The sequence below is a fragment of the Malania oleifera genome, chromosome 5 (assembly GCF_029873635.1).
Source record: "Malania oleifera isolate guangnan ecotype guangnan chromosome 5, ASM2987363v1, whole genome shotgun sequence".
Lineage (NCBI taxonomy): Eukaryota > Viridiplantae > Streptophyta > Magnoliopsida > Santalales > Ximeniaceae > Malania > Malania oleifera.
This window is the reverse complement of record NC_080421.1, coordinates 92,505,513-92,532,949: the sequence shown is the minus strand read 5'-3', so window position 1 is coordinate 92,532,949 and position 27,437 is coordinate 92,505,513. Positions and strand designations below refer to the sequence as shown.

The 27,437-nt window shown below is 35.7% G+C and overlaps 1 protein-coding gene across 3 annotated transcripts in view; it reads right to left on the bottom strand.

Annotated features, from left to right (window-relative positions):
• Nucleotides 1–11,238: 11,238 nt before the first annotated feature.
• Nucleotides 11,239–27,437, bottom strand: part of LOC131156147 (pentatricopeptide repeat-containing protein At2g30780) — a 37,539-nt gene continuing 21,340 nt past the window's right edge. The window contains exon 3 of one of the 3 annotated variants that reach the window (XR_009136920.1): nucleotides 11,239–11,808. The gene's annotated coding sequence lies outside the window, so the exon portion shown is untranslated. Of the gene's footprint in view, nucleotides 11,823–27,437 lie in introns of all 3 variants that reach the window. The other 2 variants (XR_009136921.1, XR_009136922.1) reach the window with 2 other exon arrangements.

Genomic DNA, 27,437 nt, shown 5'->3' with positions numbered 1-27,437 from the left:
TTTTAAAATTTTCGGTCTCCCCAGTAAAAACAAGCTATTAGAAAGAAAAAGTTCATTTTAAGTGTTTGGTAAAAAAGTTGTATGGTACCTAAAAGTATTTAAAATAATTAAAATGGATATATATATATATATATATATATATATATATATATATATATATGTAGTTAGCGAATTGATAGTTTTGTGATATTTTTTTTTTTAAAAAAAAAAAACAAGGATGGAATAATATATTGGAGAAAAAGTTAATTTTTAACATTTAAAAGTTTTAAATTCGTAACTTCTAAAAACTTCTCAAAAAGCTAAAAATTGATTTTTAAAAGTTAAAAAAGTATTTTATCAAACATGATAGTCCCATCTTTTATTTTTAGAAAAGGAAAATTTGAGAAAAGAAAAGAAAACTCTTTGCTAAGGAGGAGAGTATCACAATAAAGCTTTGTATTTCTTGAAATAAACTCACATGACATCTTTAAAATATCTTAAAAGGTGAGGGTATTATTTGAGAAGCCCATATTATGAAGTCAGGGAATAATGAATGATTGCTTCTAAGAGGTTTAGGTTAGCCTGCTATTGTTCTCCACATTGTAGGCCTATCTTCATTGCTATGGCTGCCTTGGTATTGGACACTAGGTTGAATGGCGTTTTCCCAATACAAATTCTGTGCATTATTTGGTACACCCAAAAAATTCATTGGGAGTTCATTTGTTAATTCTTGTAGCACCCTCAACTCTAGTCTTCAAGGCTTGGAGGATGGGTTTAGTCTCTGCTTCTACTAGTTCTTTAGCTTGTGGATAATTGACTAGGGTGCGGAAAGTGCAAATGTGTCACTCAGTCTTGAACATAACATTGTTACATTATTTTTATTGCCCATGGCCCTAGATTTTCAAATCATCGTGAAGCAAGCTTATTATATAATACTCTAGAAAGGTTCCTCTCTTATGAGGCCTTAGGTATCAACCTCGACCCATTTTGCGAAATAGTCTACGAATACTACCAAGAATCTCGTCAACTCAATTGACCTTTGAAATATATAAAGGAGGTCTACCTCTGATTGAGTAAAGGGTTTTAGGCTACCTACAACTAGCATTATTATTACTTGAAACTAAGGGACATTTGAATATGCTAGTGGAGAATGGAGATCACATATCTTGAAAAAATTCATGACATCATATTGAAGATTTTACCAACAATAACCTTGTAGGAGTTCTTTGAAGGCAAAAACCCTACCCCTCAAGTGGTTTCTCACGTATGCCTTGGTGGATTACCTAAAGAGCATGGTGGGATTATTTTAGGGATAAATAAGAAGGTCAAGTGTAAGGATAATAATAGATATCAAAATGATCCTAATGGACACTAGGCTACTTTACAAAAAAAAAAATTTCCTTGCCTCATTCCAATCTAAAGATACTTCTCCTTTTGACTAGGATATGACAATATCCTTCTATTAGGGGCTCATAATGATATGGCACACTTGAGCCTTTATCCATTTTATGCTATTATAGTAGACAACCTCCAAAGAAATAGTGCACTGAAGACTAGTAATTTTGGAAATGATCAGTTTGGAGATTGTCCACCTTCATACTCTCCAATCTTGGTATATAATGGATTTTAAAAGACTAGAATTATGTGTCTTCCTCATTTGCATTTAAAAAATAATGCTCCATTATTGGATCTTGAGCTTTAAAGATTCCAAATACCTGGTTCAGTACTAACGTCCAATTATTCTAGACTTTGAGAAGGGTAGCCCATGTGGCCTAAGATAAGTTGATTCTGATCAATTCTTCATAGCCAACCTTGTTGTTTGTTATTTTGAACTCAAACTAAAGCATGCGTTCTATTTTGGTCTAAAGAGATAGGATCGATCCAACTTCCCCCCCTCTCTTATGGTTCACCCACCAATATAAAAGGTACAAACACCTTCTTCTTTGACTTCAAAATCTTCCAAAAAAAATCTATAAGGACTTGTACCTTAACGGCAAGCTTGGATTTCAACCATATGTTGAAGTTGCTCGACTCTAGCAATCATTTAATCTTTGCCCAAAGTCTCTAGTACAACACTTTCTTGTATTACCATTTAATATAATCATCTTAAGGGCATATGAAATAGGGCGTTAGATTCCCTTTTAAGGTGACAAAAGCTTAGGCCAACTTCTCCACCCTCTACAAAGGCATGAATAATGAGTTGAAGGTTGTACATTAGTATAGCCCCCACTCTATAGTTTAAGGTACGTCTTTTGATGGCTTTGATGATAAGTGTGCACCTAATGTACTCTTGTAGCAACTCCCTTCAAGAGAGAGAAGTTAAAAATAGATAGTTGAAGCTAGTTTGCACATTATTGTAGCCGCCACCTCCATAATTTAAGTTAGGTCTTTCAATGGCTTTGATATCAAAGTGCCCATTGTACTAGATCCTTTTTTGATTTATTTGATTTCCATGAGATTGGAGGAAGTCTTGTTTTGCTACTACAATGGTAAATGAAAAAGGCACTAGATTGTCAAAAGAAGAACATACATACCAAGGCCAGCCTAATACCAATATACTAGGGTCTTTCACAGATTGAGTTATCAAGTTACACTTGAACTCCCAATGGACCCTACTAGGATGATTTAAGAGAAAGCCCAAAACAAAGTTAAGCTAAAATGGATGCACTTTGGGTTAGTTTGTGTTGAGTCGGTACTCAGGTTGGTTAGATTAGGTTGGCATTTTAAATTCATCTGCTTTTAAGAAAATGTTTGTCATTACTTTAGTGATAGATTTATAACATATTATTCATACTTGAATATAGAATTACTAGTGTATGGGGACACGTGTGTGTGTTATACTCCTTACTAAATTCCTTGAAAAAAGATATTATCTAAGGGTCTAGAATTAAATATAATCTAGATGTATCACAAAAAGTGAGGTTGTAAATGCATTACAAGTAATCCTACCTAGTAGTATAACAAGCAACCAATATATTTCATATTTCCCATTCAATAACATTGAGGACGTGATAATTATAGAAAAAAAATACTAAGGAAAATTTAAATCCATTTAAGTTTGAAAGAGATGGACAAAAGGCCATTAAATCTAAATGTTACAAAAAAAAAAAACAATCATTGCAACAAAAGCCATTAGACCTTAGAAGTCAATTTAGTCCAATGAGGAAGAAAAATAGTAAACTCGTCACTCAATTCATCTATTCAATTTATAAAGAATCATATTGCACTCTCTAGTCCAAACAGTGTTCAAAATCATAGCAAACAGTTTAAAATAAGTTAGACAAGTGGGTCGAGTGTAAGGTTATGACAAAAGCTCTACATATAATGGTGCTAGAGGCTCTTTGGAAGACCATGAACATCCTATACATCACCAAGTGCTTCTATGATGTTTATATAACCATATAACTCCATGGTTGATATCCTAAACCTTTATGATAAGGGTTCCTCAAATATCATTCAACTTCTTATAAGGGAATGGGTGCTAGCTGTAGTGTACCCCTCCAAATGCTCTCTTCGACCTTAAAGGTCCATTTTCTAGTCCCAAAGAATTGGAGTTATTTTGTTCTACAAATGAAGTATCTTTGACATGGGAATCCCAAGACAAAATGTGAGTAGTACTCCATTCTCTGTGGTGGTGTGAGTTGCTTTCTCTTTCAACTAGTAGTGTTTGCGCATTCTAGACTAGGATAATTATTAGTTCCTCCATGACCTTGAATTGATTCAAGGGAAGCACATGTACCCAATGGGACTTAAAAAAGAGTAAAATTTGGTGGTCTAAATGACTCCTTGAGGAAGGAGGAAACATAGTGATTATCATTGCCCATCTTGAGGAGTTTGCTCATTGTGTGTTTTGATAGCAGTAAAAGAAAGTCATGGCTAATCATTCTAGATAAAAAAGAGTAAAATTTGGTGGTCTAAATGACTCCTTGAGGAAGGTGGAAACATAGTGGTTATCATTACCATCTTGAGGAGTTTGCTCATCGTGTATTTTGACAGCAAGTAAAAGCAAGTCATGGCTAATCATTCCAGATCTCGCAAATGATCCAAACTATATGCAACTTTTAGTTTGAATAAAGTGGCACTTAAGGGATTGCCTAGGAAAATGCACACATAGGGTGACTAAAGATGATTTTATGAAAGAACCCTTTGATGTCCAAGTCATTAATAGAAAATGGATGAAGGAAGCAAAAAGAAAGGTGGATTATTGGCTCTTACTGTAGAGACCCGATGAATTATAGTAATTAAATAATAAAAAAAGGAGAGAAAATGAATTTTAAAAAGGGGTTTCAGCAGGGTCTTGTCGATGAGTGTAGAAGTGCTCGTCGACGAGCAGGGCTTTTGGGCTCGTCGATGGGGATGCGTGTCTCATCGATGAGAAATTACCGAGAGGACTATTTCTAGAGCCTGAAACTCCTCGACAAAGAGAAGGTGTTCATCGACGAAACTCCTTCTTGGAGTCGTCGACGAGGAGTCGTGACTCGTTGACAAGGCCACGTGGACAACACTCTATATATAGCCCCAAAACTGATTTCAATGGAAATAATTTCATTTTTATCAATTTATTTCTCTCTCTACACGGTTTCTCTCACTTCTCTCTAAGTTTTCGGCTCCGATTCTCCCCGATTCGACGATTAAAAGCTACCATGGTGATCTTGGGGAGATTCTCTATAACATAACCAGAGCAGAAATTTGATTTGGGAAGTTTGGGAATCATTCCAAAATTTGGGTAAGTTAATTATTTTAAGTTTATAAGGTATTTGGTATTTCTGGACTAAGGAGGTGTAGTGGATGAAATTATACTAAAGTTTTGCTGGGGAAAAATGTGAATTTCAGGGTATTGAGTTAGGAATGCCACACGAGTAAATTTAGTTAAATTTGTGGGCTTTTCAGTACTCAGGTAAGGGAATAAATTAAGTCAGTTTATTTTTATGAAAGTTTATTATTTTAAAACAGCAGGTATTTACAGTAATTATATATATGTTATATCAGAATATTTGGGAATACTATTGTTGAACAGGAAAATAGTTTTAAAATGTTTAAACAGAAATATATTCATCTTAGATATTTAGTTTCAATACTATTTAAATTTGTGTGGCCTGAGTATCATTTTATGAATATTATGTTATGTCAGATTTTCAGTAAAAGCATGTTACATCAGTTTTTTAGGAAAACCATAAATAATACGGGAATTTATGGTTTCAAATTTTATGATGAACAGTACAAATTTCATTTCAGTATGTTATAATATGCTCGGCACAAGGCCGTAATTAATAGACGGTGCAAGGCCGTAATTATGTATGTTATTGGGCGCAAGGTCGTGTTTATGTATGATATGCCAAAATTCAGAAAAATGTTATCAATCTAGTTTCATGTTAAATCAGTATATGTAAACATACTATATGTTATCAAAACCCGAATGGTTTAGTTTAGATCAGTATTCAGGGCTCGATACCATAGCTATTCAGTTCAGTTCAGACTAGTGCTACCACACTTGCCAGTAGAGAGTGTAGGGGATGGATAGTCGATGTGACTTCAATGTAGTGTTGTAAACGTCTCCCTGGCAGTTTAGACCAGGGTGGGGAGGGCCCATTGTACTTACAAACACTTTTGACTTGGCAGTGGTCGGCCAGCCATTGTTAGGTCCCACTTTCGGGTTGCACAACCCAGTCATGGGGGGTAATACATGACGTCAGCTAGTTATCCATCCTGGGTAATATTTCAGTACTATCAGTTATAGCAGATGATTTTATAATAACTAAAATTCAGTATGATTTAACATGATCATGATTATGTATGTTTTATTCAGTATTATATCACCAGCTTTTATCCAAACAAGTATTATGTATTATTTATCTATTATTGTACGAATATACTCATACTGTCACACAACTGATATTAGTTTATTTCTCTTACTGAGAGGTGTCTTGCCACAACTTACAAAATATTTCAGGGAATCCAAATAGACAGGCGGACCGAGCTCCGCGTCAGTAGAGGCAGTTCATACTACCCTGGTAGGAGGGTGAGTTACTGAACTAGGGTCAGATGGTTTTTTGGATTATGATCCTAGTTTTTCCTTTTGGTCTTTTGGAGGATTGTATATTTATATTTACAGAATTGTTATGGAATGTAGTAAAACTCTGGTACTATTTGTTATGGATGTAATTTATATTTTCCGCTACTTAAGTGCCCACTGTGTATGACAGGTGCATTCCCGGCACCCATGAGTTCGGGTTGATTTTGCTATATTGATATCAAGGTTATTATTAAGAATGATATTTATGTATGTGAGAAAAAAATTCATGGTAAAATAGGTAGGTCGTTACACTTACCTTTTCCGAGGTATCTCTTCCCTTTAAATAGATATGAGCTGATGTCGGAGTTGCAAGTAATTACCTAAGACTATGTATAGGGATTGAAAAAAGTAAGGTTCAACTACCCTTTATGGGCTTATGGCTACGATAGTTAATTTAAGCAATGAGCCATATTAGCTTGACAATGCATGCAACCTTTTTCAAATAATGGACATATGGATCTCAATTTTTAGTCCACGTTGGATGTCATACAACTATGTATCTAATGCAGTCAATGTCCTAATATTTTCACATATAGTTTCAAGCCCAAGTAAAGCAGAAAAGTTGCGTTAGATATCTAACAGTCAGCATAAAACTTGTTAAATCACCACGATATGAGTCCTTACCTTTTATTCACCGGGACGTCCCCTATGAGCGACATGCCAGATTTATACCACCTCAATGCAACAAAAAGTGGGCAAAGGTGGGCAAGGTCGTCACTCCAAAGCAATATGTCGTGTTGATGCTAGGTACAATGTCAAATATGTGAGGGTTCCCATATCGTTTTGGATGTGGGCGGGTAAAGAAGTCAGTCTAGGAGACTAAAATTAGATTAGCAACTTGGAATATAGGACACTTACGAGTAAAAGCATGGAGATTGTGAACACAATAATTAGAAGAAAAATTAATCAAATCTACCTTTGACAAACTAAGTGAGTAGGAAAGAAAGTTAGAGAAATTAAAAAATTAGAATTCAAACTTTGGTACACTAGAAAATAAAAAGATAAGAATGGGGCAGGAATTACTGTAGACAAAGAGTTAAAATATAGTGTTGTAGATATCAAAAGAATAGGGGATAGAATTATAAAAATCGAGATGGTATTGCGCCAAAAGATAATAAATGTCATAAATGCTTATGCTCCTCAAGTAGGCTTTGTAGAAAACCTTAAAACAAAATTTTGGAAAGATATGGATAGTATTATACAAAGGATATAAGAAAGTGAGAAAATATTCACACAAGCATATTTGACTGGACACATTGGAAGGGATAATAAAGATTATGAGAGCAGACATAAAGGATATGGACATGGAGATAAAAATGAGTTTGGGGATATGATCTTAGACTTTGTCATATCATATGATTAATTACAATGAATACTTGTTATAAGAAGAGAGAGCACTTAATAACCTTTAAAAGTTGACTAAATAAAAGTCAAATAGATTTTTTTCTTAACTAGAAGGGTAAATCATTTATGATGTAAGAATTGTAAAGCTATCCTATGTGAAAACTTAACTACACAACATAGAGTTTTAGTATTAGATATATGTATTAAAAAATGAAAGAAAAAAGAAAAATAAATTAGCATAAGAGTATTAGGTGTTGGAACCTAAAGGGAAAAAAAATATAATAAATTTTAAAGATAAAATGATCAAAGATGGTGATTGGACAATAGAAGATTATGTAAACACAAATACTCTTTGGAGTAAGATAGCTTACTTTATGAATAATAATAATAATAATAAAATTTTGAGGTAAATCAAGAGGAAGATTCTCAGATAGTAAAGAAAATTGGTGGTGGGATGAAGATGTCCAAAAAAAACTATAAAAATAAAAAGAATTTGGTATAAAACATGAAAAAAAATATAGAAACATAAAAAACTTTGAAAATTATAGAAGGATGAGAAAAGATGCAAACAAGCATGTTAGTGAAGTTAAACATAGATCATTTAATAATTTATATGTTATATTGGTATGAAAGAAGGGGTGAAAGACATATTTAAACTTGCTAGAGTTAGAGAAAGAAAGAGTAAGGATTTAGGTAATGTAAAATGTATAAAAAGTGAAAATAAAATTGTCTTGGTTAAGGAAGAAGAAATAAAAGAAAGATAACGAAATTAATTTATTAAGTTATTTAAAGAAAACTAAGTACATGACTTAAGCTTAGAATTGACAAATGAGAAAAGAAAAAACTAAAAATAGATTTATTCGTAAAATTAGAATTAAAAAAATAAAAAATAGAAAAGTTATATGACCAAATGATATCTCAATTGATGTTTGGAAATGTCTAGATGATAACAAATAACTAATTTATTTATTGCAATTATAAAAACTAAGAAAATGTCAAATAAATAGAGGAAAATCACTCTAATACTTATATACAAAGATAAAGGAGATATTCAAAATTGGAATAACTATTGTGGCATTAAACTTATGAGTCATAATAAAATAGTGGGACAGGGTAGTTGAACAAATATTAAGGTTAAAAATGAAGGTTTCAGAAAATTAATTTGGTTTTATGCGAAGGAGATCTATTATAGAAGCTATATATCTTTTTAAAAAATTAATGTAAATGTTTAAGGAAAAGAAAAGAGATTTGCCTAAGGTATTTATTGACTTAAAGAAAGTGTATGATGGGGTCTCTAGAGAAGTTCTATGGTGAATTTTTCTTTTTTTAAAAAAAAAAATACATGCCGTAGGTATACGAATATCATTAAGGATGTGTACTATGAAGTAATGACTAGAGTTAGGACTATAGGTGGAGAGATTAGGGAATTTTCAATCACAATAGGTGTTCATCAAGGATCTATTTTAAGCCATTATCTTTTTGCTTCAATTATGGATGAACTTACGGTGAATATCAAAAATGAGATTCCATGATGTATGTTGTTTGCAAATGATATCGTCTTGATTGATGAAACTAAGGATGGAACAAAATCTAAATTAGAATTATGGAGAGAAACTTTATAATTTAGAGGTTTTAGGATATGTAGAAATATGATAGAATAAATAAAATGTAATTTCAGTCATAGTAAGAGGAATATTGGAGACAAAGTTAAAGTTGATAATGAAGAAATCAATAGCACTAATAAATTTCAATCCCTTGGATCCATTATGCAAGCTGAAGGAGAAATTGAAGAAGATGTTAAATATAGAATTAAAGCAGGTTGAATAAAATGGAGTACTTCGAGTGTGTTGCATGATTGTAGAATACCCTTAAAATTAAATGGAAAGTTCTATTGGAGGCTATAAAACTAGTTATGTCATATGGATCAAAATTTTGGGCGATTATAAAACAATATATCCAAAAAGTAAAAGTTGTCAAGATGAAAATGTTAAGATGGATGGATGGTACACCGCTAAAAGATATATTAAGGACGAACATATTTGCAGTAAGTTAGGTGTAACTCATATAAAAGATAAGATGAGTGATGAATGACCCGAGTGGTTTCGGCACTTGCAATTTAGGCCAAATAGTGTGCCAATGAGGGGTAATAAAAGGGATAGACATAGACCTAAATAATTTGGAATCAAATAGCAAGGATTCATGTAATTGACCCCATTAAAGACTTAATTTGTTGTGATTGTGTTGGATGTCACACATATACATTGATATATGTACAGTTATTCCTTGAGTTGGATATTTTATAATGAGTATCAATTCTAACAATGAAAATCAACTTTTACAATGGCTAGCACTGAGTAACATCTACAAAGTTGTAGGGTTATTCCAATGGAAAGTTACAAACGATCCTTCAAGGAATAGAAGGAGATGATGAATTCTCACGAACTACAAATAATAAGCTTGCGCAAGAATGCCCAAGAGTCAAATTCAAATGTCATAATGTGAATTAAACCCCTAGAAGCTTAGTGAGTTTTCTAGGTTCAGCATATCTAGTGATAGTGCCTCGACCAAATCTATTTAGTCCTTCTGTATAGGCCATGGATATGAAGACCAGATATGTTAAAACTGGATTTGAGAATTCGTGGTGGTGGAAATAGACTTTCAAACTGATTGAAGAGAATGGAAAAAATGACTAATTAGTAGTGTACCCCTCTTGTGGTAGCCATGGCTATGACCTAAGTAGTATGACATAAACTACAAAAATGAAAGAAGGAAAAGGAGGAAGGTCAATCAGGAAGTTTACACTAAAGAAAAGTGAAAAAGCCTAAGACCTACAATCACGATGTTTGAAGATTTGGGAGGAGTGATGATGCGGTTAAAGTGCACTCTTATCATTAACATTTAGAAATGGTACTTTTAGGGGTTTTTTTTTGTCATTAAAACATCAGTTCTGACAAAAGGAATTCATCCATTAAAAGAAACAAAAGTAGATGAGCATAAAAATAAATATATAAAACACACAAAAAAGGGGCAAAATAGCTAGGGCCTTTTTTTTCCCTTTTTAAATTAATTTTAAATAAAATAAATTATCTCCAGACAAACGGACAGTTAACTACTACTACTCAGTGAGTTAGTTTAAGCATACCCTTCATATAACAATTTTACGACATATTATAGTACCCTTTTGTTTTATCAATTTATTTCACCATAGTAATTTTCATTTAACATTGTGAAATTCATATTCACATGTTTATTATCCATTTTATTCACTTGATCGCACGTGGGTAACTGTAATTTTTAAAATTTACAAGTAAAAAGCATAAAATCTAATAAATTGCAAACGATAATAACACAACAACTTCATTAAATTTTTCATGTTTTTTTTTTTTTTTTTTTTTTTACATTATTGACCTGCACATGACCACGTAAATTAACAAAAAAGAAAACAAAAGGACAAGAAACACCCTTGAAATATACAATGAACCCTAAGTATAACATCATTTAAAATTGGGCAGAGACGAAATGAATTTGGCCCAAATAATAGACGAGTATAATTTGCCTGTATTCTAATGATATTATTGCAGAACTCTTACCCAAATCGTAATTTGACCGATTTGAATAAGCACACACATTGTGTGTACCCAGGCAGCATGCTAGTATTAAATATGCCAAACAATGACTCAAAATCAAATCCTATATATCATAAACAAAGCGTCTATGGATTCTTTCATATCTGGAGATGATCTAGCATGCTAGGTACACTATACTGGTCCAACTTATCTGAGTAATCAATACGAGAATTTTCAAACTTCATACATTTTCTGCAATCATTGAAAAGTTCCAACTGAAGAATCCAGAACTTTGAATTAACACTGTATACCTTTAAAATAAAATCTTCAAGTCTCAAGAAATCATGTTACAAAGATGCTAGAGACATGGGATTAGACTTCCTCTAAAATTGGTAAGAGACTGCCGCTGCAAAAAGAGCATTAAAAAAAATAAAAATATGAATTGGTCGCAGAGGAACTAGCTCACTGTCTAGAATAATTTACAACACAAAAGAGCTCCAGGAATCAAGGCAAGGGAATCTATGTGCAAATAATTGCATCTTAGAATTGATAAACCTCATCAGCCTGAGAACCCTAGGCCACCCAGAAAAGACTCGGTTTCCAAGAGATGGCCTACAATAACATACAGCTCTTGCATGGCCATATGCCCCAATATTATTATACTGAAATCTCAAGCAACTATTCTCCATGCCCTTGTTCTCCAAAATTTTGTAGCCATACAACTGAAACTGGGATTTCATGCAGCAAAACTTGAAATCCTTCAAGATCTTGGTAAGGTTTTTATTTCAATCTGTGCAGGCATTCAGCAATTCAGTGGCCATGGTCCATCAAAATGTACAGCAATTTCTGCAACATGATCACTTCATCAAGCCAATTTACCGCAAGCAAGAACAAGAAAAAAGTCAAAACTAAGCCTTTTTGCTATGGTTTCAATAATTAGATGTCTTATAGTCCAGCTTTGACAGAGAAAAAATAGAAGGATGGAGTTGTTATGTCCAAAATATGTAAACATCAAATGTTAGACAAAATATTTATTGTTTCAGCTTCTTACTCCAGAGAGATTCTTCTCATTTGATTCAAATCATGGTTTCCATTGATCCAAGAAAGATGTTAGATGTTTTCTTTTATTCCCCAACCCCCAACCCCAAAAAAAGGAAGAAATTTGCAGAATCCCCCTTCATCTATCACGAGAATCTATTATATATTTTAAGTTGAAGGCCTTGTTCATTGTAGCAGAATGGCACAAAACTATTGAAGGCCTTGGTTTTAATTCATTTCTTCTAAGCTTTGAATCCTCTCTTTTACCATGTCAGCCAAGACATCATGTAAAGTTCTTCAAATCCCCTGTCATCAAAATCATATCATTCTAGGAGGATGATGGCCAATTATAGGATCAACCAAGGTGGCTCTTTAACACCATTTTTATGGGATACCATAAATAAATTTGATGGAGACCACATGGCTAATTTACGAACTCAATAGAATTCCTTGTGCACCTGGCTAATTTACGAACTCAATAGAATTCCTTGCGCACCTGATCCACCAAACAAGAACAATCATATAGTGGATTTCAACCTTCTACCCATTGATCATATGGCAGGTCTGTACGGCAGCAAATATGATCACTTATACAATTCTAAAAATGCCAGAAAAAGCTATCCACAAACAGGGGTATTGTTAAGATTTAACCAGGTTTCAACAGCTCTACTTAAGATCTAGTTCTCAAGCCTCCTGATTGAGCCAACTTAAGTACATTTCAGTCACCCCCAACCAACTCAACAAAATTATACGAAGATTTTTTATATCTAAAAGATACTCACTGATGCTTTTATCATTGGCTGGGAACATAAGTTTCGGGTGAAGATGCTTATTTTTATGCCTTGTCCCAACAATGGTACTCTAATGTAAGATTGTCTCTTTTTTGTAACTGCCTATAACATCCCAATCAGCTCCTCCCACTTAAATAGCTCATCAATTCATTATACAGCATGTACAACAAGAAGACTAGAGTTATGGTACAGGATATACATCCAAGATTTCAAAACTGTCTCTATTTTTAAGAAAATATTTTTTAACACTATGCTTGGAGTCACATTTAAACAGAAATTCAGTTCAATTCATTTTTCAAGTCAGTTAGAAATCCATTAATGCTACTGGAATTAGAAGGGCAATTTATTTATTGGGTAATAATAAGAGGGCAGTTCGTTCTCAAATTCTCACAGATTAGAATCAAATCTGACCATTTCTTTGTCAGGTTTGTGATTCACAAAATTTACCTTTTTTAGAATTCTGATTCTAGCCCACTGCATTTATTTACATCCCAAGCATCAGATTTAACAAAAAAATGAAAATAACAAATGATGTAATTTGCAAATCATAATGCTGGAAATTATCCAAATCTTTCAACTTACATCTTTAGTATTAAAGGAAAAAGAAAAAAATTAAACCAACTACGGCTGTTTTTCTCCTGCAAGTTGAAACATTATTAATATATATATATATATATATATATATATATGCATACATACATACATACATATATAAATAGATATCATTAAATAAGAAACAACATTAATAAATAAATAAAATAAAAATAAAAATAAAAAGACGGAAGAATAAGAATCTTCCCACGCAGTCAAGATAACAAAAAAAAAAAGTACAAAAAAAATGATGACTTTTACCAATCCCATTGTGGATCTGAAAAAAAAAAACTAATTTAAAACAACCAGCTGCAAGAAACCAAAGCCAGGTCATACAATGAATCCTAACCCAGAGTGAGAAATGTGCTTTTCCCCCATAAAGATGTATGCATCCTGTTCCACCCAAATTCCCCACAACATTGCAATGGAACTTTGGAATATTATTATAAATAATTTTTCATTCTCATCTTTCTACCCTATTTTCTTTTGATACACTTACACTTTCTAGCTTCATAGCATAACAAGTTCAATACATATCTAATCTTCAATCTGGATGGCTTCAACCCCAAATCTTATTCCAAGATCGCATAGGATGCTCTCAAGGTTTCAATTGAAATACAACTCATTAATTGGTAGTCTTGCTTACAATATAGAATGTTTGATTATCAAATTTTTTATAGTTAAATTCAAAATAATTTCTCCATTGGACATAAGTAATGAATTCTGTAGTGGTCAGTATAGAGGTTCTGGGAGGAGTAAGAAAGGGATGGTTTTAAGTAGATTAGATTTTTTTTTATTCCTGCTCTTTTTGGACTCTGTGGATAGAAAAGAATCCAAAGATTTTTAATGGCAAAGCAACTCCCTCACATTTTTGTGGGATAGAGTTGTTTCCCTTGCTTTCTTTTGAGCTGATTCGTTGTCAGGGATTGGAAGTGGGCTTTAGGATATCTTACCCTCCATTCTGTCATTTTCTCTCTTTTCTGTTAATGAAGTACCTTTCCTATCAAAAAACAACAGCAACAACAATAATGTATTCTATATTTTAACTAGCTTATTTTTATGACCACTCCAGTGGGCCTGGAGTTTTGTCCTATAAACTTTTTGCCGCCTCCTTCTGAAAAGAAGGAACTCGTAACCCCTCCAGATTTGGCCTCCAAGTGGTAGCTTATTTAAAAGATTTACATAGAACTCACTGATTTTACATTTAATATCCTCTTCCCCTAGGGCTCTTGACATCCACCAGATTTCTTCCATTCCCATGAATATGAACAGATTGCTCCTTGTTGAGGTTCTTTCTTTTTCCTCCCTGGACAAACCTTCTTGAATTTCTTTCACCCCAAGCCTTGATATCTTCTCGAATCATCCTCTTCCTTACATTAACATCTCCTAGAACATCTCTGCTCTATTTCTTCAATTTCTCCTTCAGGGGGCTTAGGTTTAACAGCAAGCCTAAAAGCTGGCACTTTCTACTACTTATTGTCTCCATCAGTTACTGATCAAGGAGCTGAAATCGTCAATATTTAGGCACATGTTCTCAATACGAAAGGTTTCTTGTTGTTCATCATCTCAATACTCCAATGAGATAGGATTATGATCAGACGTGGACCTAGAGAGCAGTTTTTGAAGAGTCCTCGGGTACTTCATCCTGAGAAGAGGAAATGAGGAATCTTTCCAGCCAAGAAAATGTTGGATGGAGTGGAATGGTTGAGGTCACTAGATGTGATCCTCTGAGAGATTTATTGCACACAAACAATACTTGATTTTATTAAAATCAATCAATAATTAAACAACAATGGAAGTTTTTCTTCCTTTAAAATCTCTCTCTCTCTCTTTAGATTTCTTATTTTTCACTCCATCCAACAATGGTATCAGAGCACCAAGGAATCAAATTCCCACGAGCAGAAGCGGCAGCCTGAAAATTGCCCAGAAATAAAGTGTCTCAAAATCCAATTTTGATACATCCAGCGTGTTCTACTCGTCGACACGATTCTAACAGCGAAAGAATCACATCAATCGGAGCTCTGTAGAGCCCGTATGAGCCTGTCAAAGTTCGTTTTACCGACAACATCTATAGTAGCATCTCAAGGTTGAAAGCGATGGTCATCGGTTAGAGTGGTCCTCACCTGCCACGTCATCCACCACGTCATCAAAAATAGTAATGCGCCAGCTGCCACATCAGCAAATACTTGTCATTAAGTGCCACGTCAGCACCCATCAACCACTGCCACGTCATTACCCATTGCTACATCAGCATCTAACCCTTTCTAAGGTTTTTCGACGTTCCAGATGCATTGGCGGCGTCCGTTTTGTGAGATTCAAACTCCATAAGGCTGTACTAAGCATCCATTGACCAAATGGCAAACGGTACTGCGCAGGCACTCATCCCGAAACTCACAAAGGACAACTACGACAATTGGTGCATACAAATGAGAGCCCTATTAGGCGCTCAAGATGTCATGGACATCGTGGAAGATGGGTATGACGAACCCAAATCTAAAGAAGCAGAAGGAGCATTACCCGAAGCTCAAAAAACGACCTTGCGAGCCAATTGACGAGACCACGTTCAAAATCATCACCTCCGCCAAGACATCCAAAGAAGTATGGGGCTCTTTCCATCGAACACACAAAGGTGCGGACAAATTGAAGAAGATTCATCTTCAATATTGCGAGGTGATTTCGAATCCTTAAGAATGAAATCTACTAAATCTATTGTTGATTACTATACATAAGTTATGGTAGTATCAAATCAATTGGAAAGAAATGGAGAAACTCTCAAAGACGAGAGAATTTGTATGAAAATTTTGCGATCTTTGGATCCAAAATTTGATTATATAGTTATGACCATGGAAGAAACAAAAGATCTGGAGTTCATGTCTGTAAAATCCCTCCAAACAAAGTTGTCCCTCACTGCAGATAGATATGACAAAGGGGGGACGTCACAGCAAGGAAGAGGATGAGGTCGAGGATCTCATGGAAAAAGTTTTGGAAACTTTGAATCCAGAGAAGGTGGTAGAGGCAGCAGAGGTCCCACTGGAGGAGGACGCAATCAACAAATATATGTCCCACAAAATGGAGGACAAGGAAGAAGAAGCAGATACAATAACTGCCCGAATGTAGACAAGAGAAACGTTCAGTGCTACAACTGCCACAAGTACGAACACTACAACAATGAGTGCAGAGGTAATCCCCAAAATAACAAAATATATGAAAATGCTAACTTTGCAAAAAATAAGAAAGCAGGAGGAGAATTGTTGATGCTGATGGCACACAACTCAACCCACCAGGACCAAAATGTTTGGTACCTTGACTCTGGAGCCAGCAATCACATGACTGGCAAAAATAACTTGTTTACTAAACTTGATGAGAAAGTTCGGGGAGAAATATCCTTTGGCGCTCTAAACTCCCAGTTCAAGGAAGAGGAAATATCCTAATCAAGCAGAAGGATGGAGACCATGTTTTTATCTCCAACGTGTACTATGTGCCAACCATGAAGACTAATATACTTAGTCTTGGATAACTTGTGGAGAAAGGCTACAATATTAGCCTTAAGAGACATATGCAACTTATCATTTTTGACGCTCAAGGAAAGCTAGTTACTCGAGTACAAATGGCGAAAAATCGAATGTTTCCGCTCACCATTCAACATGATACGCCAAGGTGTCTAAGCGCTATCATCAAAGACTAGAATCTCAAGTATGAACATCTGAACTTTGAAAGTTTGAAACAGTTGGGAAGAAAGAAGATGGTGAAAGGCTTACCCAACATCCACCACTCAAATGAGATAGGTGAGAATTGTGTTCTTAGCAAACAACACAAAAGTAGCTTTGGAAAGCAAATCGATTGGAGAGCAACGACGCCGCTCAAGCCAATACACACAGACGAGTGTGGTCCATTGAACCCAGTTTCAAATGGAGAGAATCGATACTTTCTCACATTTACTGATGATTGTAGCAGGAAGACTTGGGTTTACTTCCTCAAAAGGAAGTCAGAAGCATTCGACAAGTTCAAAGAGTTCAAAACTCTTGTGGAGAAGCACAGTGGCTATCACATCAAGTCACCTCGATTAGATCAACGAGGAGAATATGCTTCAGACGCTTTCCAGGAATTCCTTAGGCAACAAAGAATTCGACATCAGTTTACCCCAACTTACACTCCCCAACTAAACGGTGTAGCTGAGTGGAAGAACCGCATGATCCTTAACATGTTGAAGGATGCCCAAAAGTTTTTGGGCCGAAGCAGTGTTGTGCGTGGTCTATCTACTCAATAGATGCCCTACCAAGACCTTGGATACAAAGACTCCACATAAAGCATGGAATACTCACAAGCTCAGTGTAAGTCATCTCAGAGTGTTTGGCTCTATAGCCTACACCAAAATCCCGGAGGCCAGAAGAACAAAATTGGAAGACAAAGGAGAGAAATGTATCCTTGTTAAATATGACAACAATACTATGGGTTATCGACTCTACAATCATATCACCAAGAAGGTCATTTTCAATCGAGATGTTATTTTTGAAGAAAATGAATCTTGGAATTGGGACCAAACTAAAGCTTCAAGAAATGCAAAATTGACACTTGGGGGAGTAGAACCAGCACAAACAAGAGAAGTGGCTAGAGAGTCACAACTACTCAAAGACATGTAGACACCCCCACGTGGTTTCCCATCACTACAAAGGTATGAAGCTCTATCACCAATAGAACGAGAAGTCTAGGATATGAAGCCCCAAGGAGCTCGTACACTAGATGATCTGTATGAAAATATAGAACCTATGGATGAGTATGTTACTTTATATTGTCCGCTATTAACCAATGATCCAGTTAGTTTTGAGGAACTTAACAAAGAAGAAAAATGGAGAAAATCAATGGATGAGGAAATTCAATCCATTGAGAAGAACAAGACTTGGGAGTTGACCACTCTCCCAAAATGCTACAAGACTATTTTCCTATAGGATGGAGTGGAATGGTTGAGCTCACTGGATGTGATCCTCTGAGAGATATATTGCACACAAACAATACTTGATTTTATTGAAATCAATCAATAAAAAAACAACAATGGAAGTTTTTCTTCCTTTACAATCTCTCACTCTCTCTCTCTAGACTTCTTATTCTTCACTCCATCCAACAAAAAACCACAGTCTTCCTCTGAGGTTTGAGTCATTTGACCACGTGCAGTCACCTGTCACCCCTCTCAAAGGAAGATTAACAAAAGCATCTGAATGGATAAATTCATCATATTCCTCACACACTGCTCTTTAAACATTTCCTCTACTACTTTCTCTAGGGTGAAGAACCAAATTGAAATTTCCTGTTATGCACCAGGGCTTAGACAATTTCTCGCTTATTTATCATTAAAAAAAATCATCCATAGAACTCTTCTTACTTCTTCCCCCTCACCTCACAGATACACACCAATGAAGATAGAGACTTTGCATGTGATTTTGAACTTGAATTTGCAAGATATAAAGTAACCTCCACAAAAAAACGCCTATCATTTCTAGAACATTATCCCACATGGTGAAAATACCTACGTGATCCTTCTGCTGCCAAACCCTGTCATTCTAATCTTTTGTAACCCCATAAGTTTCTGATTTCTCAGCTATCCAAAGTCTCCATCTTCATCTCTTGAAAGAAAACTAATTCTGTTTTCCAATCCCAAAGGAAAATTTGAGCACTAATCTCTTGCTCTTGTCATTAATACCCCTTTTTAAGAAATATTTAACTTCCTCACAACTACAGGGAATAGTCACTACACAGAAACTGCACTTCCATCCCAGCCCCTCCCAGGTCTCTTATCATAATTAATTGAGTACTACAACCAATTCTCTTCTTCATTTCACCACATCATCTGATTTCCTTGCTGTCCCTCTTCCAATCTCACCCTTCTTATTTTGATATTTTCAAACAGGCTGAAAGCCTCCACCTAAAATCCTTCAAAAGGCATCTCCACTACCTTACATGCCTTCTCCAATTTTCTCATAACTTTTTTTGGTAGATTACTAGTTCCCATCCTTCCTTGTCCCCTGGTGACATTACCGAAACAAGATTATAATCGCTTATGACAGATGGTAGATCAGAACTTCCTTCAATAGCTCTGAGCTCCTCCACTGAGACAATTGCCATTTGTAACAAAGTTATGGAACCTGAATATCCTTCACCTATATGATTATCTTTGACTATTCCCTTCTAGTTAATCCTCTAAGGCTCTAAGCCCCCAACTCCCCCGCAAAAATGTAAAGGGAAGACACAGGGTCTAGCCTTTTGAATACTGGGCTCTCTAAGTCTGTTGCTCTTTGAGTTTAAGTAAATGGAGCGCCTTTTCTTTGGGGGAAGGGAGGGGATGGAGGAAGGGTTTGGAGGTGCATTACTAAACTTAGATTTTATGTTTAAGTCAGTGCCTTCTGAGGCACTTAGATTCTCTTTCTCCACCAGACACTATTTTGGGATGGAAATGTTCAGCCTCATGATAAAGAATGCAGAGGAGAATGGGTTTATCATGCTCACTGGACGCTGCTCCTTTAGCAAATGAATTAGTAGGCACAAGGCTAAAGGAAAACATTCTAGCAGTGATTTGCGGGCTGAATAACCAAAACACGTATGGGTTGCCTTCCAGTTCTTTGCATCCATAGAGAGATAAGAACAGTCCACTTAAGGGAACAGCTGCGGTGTAACAGTTGCCACCATCATGAACATTACATAATTGATTAACGGACACCACATCCACAAATTCATTTTTGCATTAGAAAACTAGTTAAAACATCGTGATTCACATACTGCCTTAAATGATTTTTAGTAACTTTTAATCGATTCAAATATTGCATATTAATGTGCTCTTGTTGCTGCTGTGAGAAGAAGCATGCATTTACTTTTCACAACTTCATTGACTATAAGAGAAGTTTAGACTAAAAAATCATAAATATAAAGAAATATAGAATATAGAATGCCATACTTTGTACTGTTTTAGTCTTCCATCAAATTTTTGTCATCTAAAGAATAAAATATACAATGTTCATATATTAAACAAAACAAGAACACAAAAGCATAGCAATAGAATCTATTTTTTCTCCAAATTACGTATAAGAAAACACACCAAAAAAAATAAAATAAAACTGGAAGACTTGGAATATGAAAAAATGTAATTTGACAAAAGAAAAAGTTAATCCATTTGAATGCTAGTTAACTGAAAATACAAACTAAATTTTCAAAGAAAATAAACCCAGAAGACTAACTAAATAACCAACTTAAAATTGAGTTTGTTAGGGGGAAAATGAAATAAATAAATAAATAAATTGGGGGTGGGAGGGGGGAAGGAACGTAGAAACCTATTTTAATCATTGGCAGTCTGTCTGATAGTGTAACAGCCCTTCGGCGAACAGTAAGAGCCTTTAAGGTCATGAATCAGAGGACCTCCGAGGCAATATTTAAAACTGTGGGTTATAGTGCGCTTAATGATAGATGGCAACCAAGTTACATGTGATCTCAACTTTAGAAGAACTTGTATGAATCACAGATAGATCAGTTCTTAGATTGAGTGAAAAATTGTATGCAAGTTGAGCAAGGAAGAAGGTTGTGTTGGACCTACAGCAGATCACATAACTCACTATGAAAACCTTAATCCTCTCATAAAAAATTGAATCAAAACAATGAGGAAGCGGGCAGGAAAGTCTTCCCCTTGAGATTTTTTTTTTTTTTTTTTTTTTTTTTTTTTTAAGGATGCCTTGGGAAAGATTCTTAGTGTTGATTGTTTGATGGAGAGAGGATAAAGCACAATGAATGAGGGTTTTATGTAAAAGTTAGGCAGAGTCTGGCAACTATTTACTTCTGAACAATACATATATGAAGAGTTTTATCCATATGCAGCAACACTGAGAGGAAAATGGTCACAGCAGAGAACATAGAAAAGGAACTGAAGGTTTGGAAAGGGTCAGCATGTAGGAGATGGAATAAAGATATATGGAACACTATTTCGCTGGCCCTTTTCTTGATCAACTGAGTTGAACAGAATGCCAGGGCTCTAACGTTCCATTTGGAACTTGGAAAGGCTTAGGGAAAGGAATTACGAAGGAATCCATATTTTCATGTTTGGTTGTCATGGAAAATGAGGGAAAAAAATAAAAAATGCATCAAATTAATGAACAAAAAATTAATTTTATACATTATGAACATTATATTTTTCTTAATCATTAATCATCTTAGAACAAATTTTCATTTTTAATAGTATTTGATATAGATTAAATATAATGGAAAATTAGTTTCCTTCTTATTTTCCTTCACTTTCCTTTCCTTTCCTTTCCCTTCCCCAAAAAAAATCCTTGATCCAGACAAACCCTGAAGGTGTAGGGAATTCACTAAAAAGAGAAAAGAGCAAATGGTTTTCCTTTCTACATGTTTGGACAAATAGCATTTTTTGTTAATGGTGTCTTTCCTACACCATGCAGAGCAGCAGTAAGGGAATCATGCAGAACTGCAAAAAGGGTGCTGCCTGGGGAAATAAGGGGAGAACACAAGAGAGGATAGGGAAAGAAGAAGTAGAGAAGATGGAGGGAGATCCTTTCTTTTTTCTTGGTGTGTGTGTGTGTGTGTGTTTTTTTTGGGGCGGGGGGGCTCACTTTACCTTCTTAATTCAAATTCATTGAAAAATTGAGCCTTACAATGGCTTTCACACCCTACTTATAAGGAAGCCTAAATTACAAGAGCTACACATAAACATCTAAATATACAAGAAATTCAAAATAAACCTCTAACGATCGAACAAATTACAAATGAGTCTCAAAAAGTTATCTATTACAAACAAACCATAATTACACATACACATAATAACCACTAATTAATTAAAAAAGCATTTGTGTTTAGGGCCCTACTTTCTAAAATTGGTCTCCAAATTGGGTCAAAGTGATTCATCCAAGAATCTGATTTCCATCCTACATCAATTCCCTCCTCTTAAAAAGAACTCGACTCCGTTGAGTTCGAAAAAGCACCAAGGAGTCCACCATGAAAAGAATCATCTAGCTTCATAAGAAATATGCTTCAATTGGGTGTGTGGAAAAGCTTGAGATAGCATCAACTTATACTTCTCGTTGATGAAGATGGCTGACTAGACGTCATGTTTAACCCTCCTACCATACTAACATGGATACCCCAAAAGGATATGAAAAATCTTAAGAGGAAGAATATCACACTGCACCGTCTCCATAATTGATCTCATCTTGAAGGAAGACAAACAACACCCATGTGCTTTCAAGTTGGTATTGTTTGCCCAAGCAATCCTGTATGCATTATGATGTGGTTCAACCTCCAAATTTAACTTACAGCTTCTTCAAAAAGTATATTTGCGCAACTACCAATATCAAAAACTAAAGTACAAAGCTGCTTATGGCAAATCAGCTTGAATGTGAAAATTGTAGGTTTGTCTCCAATCCCCTTCATTTTCTTCAACCATGTGCAAAGAGAGGATAGGTTGAACCATCAAAGCACTAAACAGTCTTTCACATAGCCATCTTCATCTAAGTCACTTGGGATTTCTATCTCAACTTTCAATTGATTAGACAGCGTCACCATCAATTTTCTTTTTCTACCAATTGCCATGCACTGGTTAGGACATTGTGCAACTCAATGCCCAAAACTTAATATTTGAAACACTTAATTACTGGTTGGACCTTAGAAGCTATTTCAAAGTGTTGAGGAGCCCTCCAAGGGGAAGGGGTAAAAGTCAGAACTCCATTACCCAATTGTTCAACTAACTTCCCTCACACAGCTCCACTTGCAGTCCTCTTAAACCAAGAATGTAGCCCTAGAAGCATTATGCTGCACATCATCTTGTATCTGAATGGTAACATGCACTGCATCTTCCAATGGCAATGATTCAAAATGCAGCAAGCGTGGAGGCAATATCTGGCTTCAACCCTTTCATCTACAAATCAATCATCAATTCTCCTTCCACTTTATATTGGCATGAGAAGCCAACTGATAAAACCTACTAGTGTAATCTGCCATTATCTTGTCTTCCTATAAAAAATAAATAAATGCAAATGAATACACTACTGGTAGTTGGAAGGTATAAATTGCTCCTACATGGCTTCATCTCATCTGGGGCTGCAAACAAGCCGAGCCAAGCTTGGCTTTCTGATGCTCAACTTCGTTTATTAATTTTTTTACTAAGCTCCCTGGGCTTAAATATACTTGCTCAAGCTTGTTCATTATGTAAATGAACGATCTCATGAGCCCTTACCGATTTCAAACTACCAGAGGCTCTTAAGGTTTTTTTAAATAAAAGGTGCAAAGAGGCTCTCACTAGTACCGTCTTAGTGTTTCTTTCCTCACCAATATAGCACCTTGGGCACCGGCCATATCACTAAACTTAAGTTATGGAGTTTGGGCTAAACAAGCCTGCACTCAAACATCAAACCTAATTCAACTTTATTAAACGACTCAATAAACAAGCCTAATCCAAGCCTATAAAACAAGCCTAATCCACGCCCATAAGACAAGTGTAATCTAAGCCTATAAAATGAGCCTAATCCAAGCCTATAAAATGGGCCAACCAAGGCCACAACTGAGCCAAAACAAGCCAAGCCCATTCATGTTTAGGTTTAGGTCATTTATTAAACGAGCCACAAAATTAGGCTTCGGAATCACTCATTTATATAATGAACGAACCTGAACAAGCTCTTATTGAGCCGAGCTCCTGAGCCACTCGTGAGTAGCTTAGTTCATTTTCAGCCCTAATGTCCTCACATGATCTCACAATATTTCATCCTAAAGTATCATATTGTTTAATCCACCAAATGTGAGCAGTTCCCTCAAATTTCAATTCAACCATAACAATTTTCAAGCCTCATTCATGGCATACCATTGGAAATAGTACTCCAAAGAATACATTCAATCATCAAATTCATCAGGATAATCATCACCATTAGAATTTGCAACTTCCAATTTTATTCCTCTATTCAAATGATTTAGTCTTCAAACAAGTGACAAAACTCAAAAGTGTGGGGACTGGAGAGCAAGAGCATCTATGCTGCTTTCCTATTTGGTAGGAAAAATAATGTGCCTTTTACCAAAGGATGCAACTTCAGCTAGCCTATTCAAAGCATTATTAATAGTCTCCAAAGCAGACAACAACTACACTTTTGCAGATGAGTCAATGTTAGTACCGTTGTTGCTGATTTAACCGTATATCCCCAAAGACCGGCTTGAACACAATTTGCCAACAATTCAAAATCTACTCATGCAATTCCACCAAATAGTACAATGAGGGGAGAACGAAATGTCCTCCCAAGAACAAAATGGAAAACAAGAAGAAAAATTATATAACTGCTGCCAGCCAATCCTTAGCAAAATCAGGCAGTGGGAAACCCCTAAAAACCCCAAAAGAACAGGCTCATATAGACCAAAAAGACAGCTCTATCCCACAACAAAACCAGGAAGGTTATGTCATCATTTAAGGCTCTCGCATTCCTTTTGATCCAAAGGTCCAGAAAATAGCAAACACCACAAATGTAGCAATTCCTAAAACTTCACCTTTTATTCTTGAGTAATGCAGAAACTAAACAAATCCATGTAAAAAGCAAAAAAAAAAATGCAGCAATGAAATCTGATTCTTGATGCTGGAGATGACAATTGACCATCCAGAATGCTGATGATACAATGGCAGTCCAATTTCTAGCATCTCAGATAAAAAAAATCACGCATTAATGCAAAACATCATGCCTGTAATTAAATTATTGCGTTGCAGATCAAGATCTTGGGTGCAGGATTTCAGTCGCGCAAAACCAGCACATGGGGCATGTGCTTCTCCTGAATGTGAGGCACGTGCACTACTGACAAGCGCCCACCAGCAATGATCTTCTGGCTGAAGGCAGATCCAAGGTCAAAGAATCTAATGGTTGTGGTCGTGCTATGTCAAAAAAAGTCTGGCAAGGCTGACACTGAGAAGGGGTGGCAGCAGTTAGAACTTCACCCATTGTGAGGGTTCTCTGGTTATTGGGCGACAATAAAATATTGAGGAAGGGCCTATTGGTAGTAGTGTCATCACAGGATTCTTCCAGAAAAATAGGGTTGGAAGAACAGAGGCAGGACTGTAATTTTATGAAAAAACTTGCAGGAATGCAGTGTTGCAGTCCTGAATCTGCCTCTGCGATTTCTGCAGAACTTTGTTTCACTTTGATGGTTTGATCAAAGAAAGAAGGACGGGAATGAACAGAGAAGAGAGGAAGAGGAAGAATGATAAGGGGAGAAATGGGGGCTTAGAAATATAGAAATGGAGATGATGATTGCGCTCTGATGCCAAATGATGCATAGCAGCAGTAAGAGAATGACGCTGAATGCAGTACAGGTACTGCCCAGAGGGAAATAAAGGAGAGAAACAGAGAGCAAAATAAGTAAGGAAGAAGGAGATAAAATTGGTGGAGGAAACCCATGTCAACTTCTCAATTCAAATTCACCAAAAACCCCTATTTATAAGAAAGCCAATTACATGAAAATTGCAAACAACACCTTAAAGATACAGAAAATTACAAATAAACCTCTAAAAGACACATTTACTACTAACCAATCCCCCAATACATACAGTCCTACTATAAATTAAATTAAAGACACATAATAACCACTAATTAACCAAATACATTTGAGTTCAGGGCCTGACAATCCCTTAACCCCATTCTTTGAAACTGGTCTCCAAATTGGGTCAAGGTGATCCATCCAATAATCCAATTCGCATCCTACAGCACTAGATTTATAGAACACTTGGAATCATGTGTCCAACAAGTCCCCACATCCAAAACAACATCTCAATAAGGAAAATCCAAATTATAAGAGGCAGACTTGTGCCAGACGACCGTGATTTGTATGCCTGTACCTGAGTCCAAGAGACAAAACTAAAAGTTGTAACAACATTGTGTTGGAAGAGAATGTTGGCCCAGGGGCGGGGGGGAGTGTGGTGTGGTGTTGAAGATTTTATTCTTTCATTTCTTTTTTATTATTAATATAAGAGGGCAGACCTGCAGCTGTACGAATCTGCCAAGAAACTGCCACTTGATTTTTCCTCTTCTTTTCTTCTCTCCTCTTCTTTTATCCATCTTTAACTTTACAACATGGCATCAGAGTGTTGATTTTTTCTAAATCTGATTTGTCTGAGTTGATTTTGGATACTCTGTTTTTCAATTTTTTCCCCTTATCTTTCCCTAATTGGTTCTCAAGTTTGATTTGCTGTTTGGTCTGAGAGTCGTTTAAAGACACTCTTCTGCTCCATTAGGCTGTGCAGCATCCTTGATTTGGTAGTGTGTGCTCGTGGTGGTTTGTGTGCAGTAAGTGATACTCTGTTTTTAGAATACAGCCGCTGCTGTTCTGCTGTTCCAGGCTGGTTGGGGCATCATGATGATGCTTTAATGTTGCATCTGTTCATGATTGATTGCTTGCAATCTTGCATCAGTTGCTGATTGGTTTCAATAGGTGTTCTATGACTCTATTTCCTGTTCTTAGCTACAGCCACTTCCAGTTTCTGTCAGCCATAATGCCCGTAGCTGCTGCCATGTTGCACATTAAGTGTCATTCAGCACTTTGCTGTGCTCTGCCCTTTTTTGTAGGGTCAAATAGTTCCTCATAGGATATTGTAACTTCATTTCACGGATCACAACTCCATCTTGAAGTTCTGAAGTGCTATTATGTGCTAGTTTATGCTGCCTGATACTGGTGTACACTGCTTGTTGTGTTAGGGTGGTTTTGAATGGCCTCTAAAAAGAACACTTCAGCAAATAATATTAATGTACCATGGCCTTCAAATTGGTTGGCTCCTTCAACTACCTGTTCTGGTCTCAGGCAGTGCGTGTATATTAATGCAAAAGGAAAAATCAAGTACTGCATTCTCCTCCGTCTCTAGACTCCGAGAGAACATATTGTTTGTGTGGTTAAAGAATAGCATAGCACCAAGAATTGTCGCGAACATAATGTTTCATAGACCAGCCAAGGTCGTATGGGTCCTATGGATGATCTTTGTGAAATCTTGTCACAAGATAAAAATAAAACTCCCATTTTTTGGCCTATATGAGATGTTCTTCAAATATG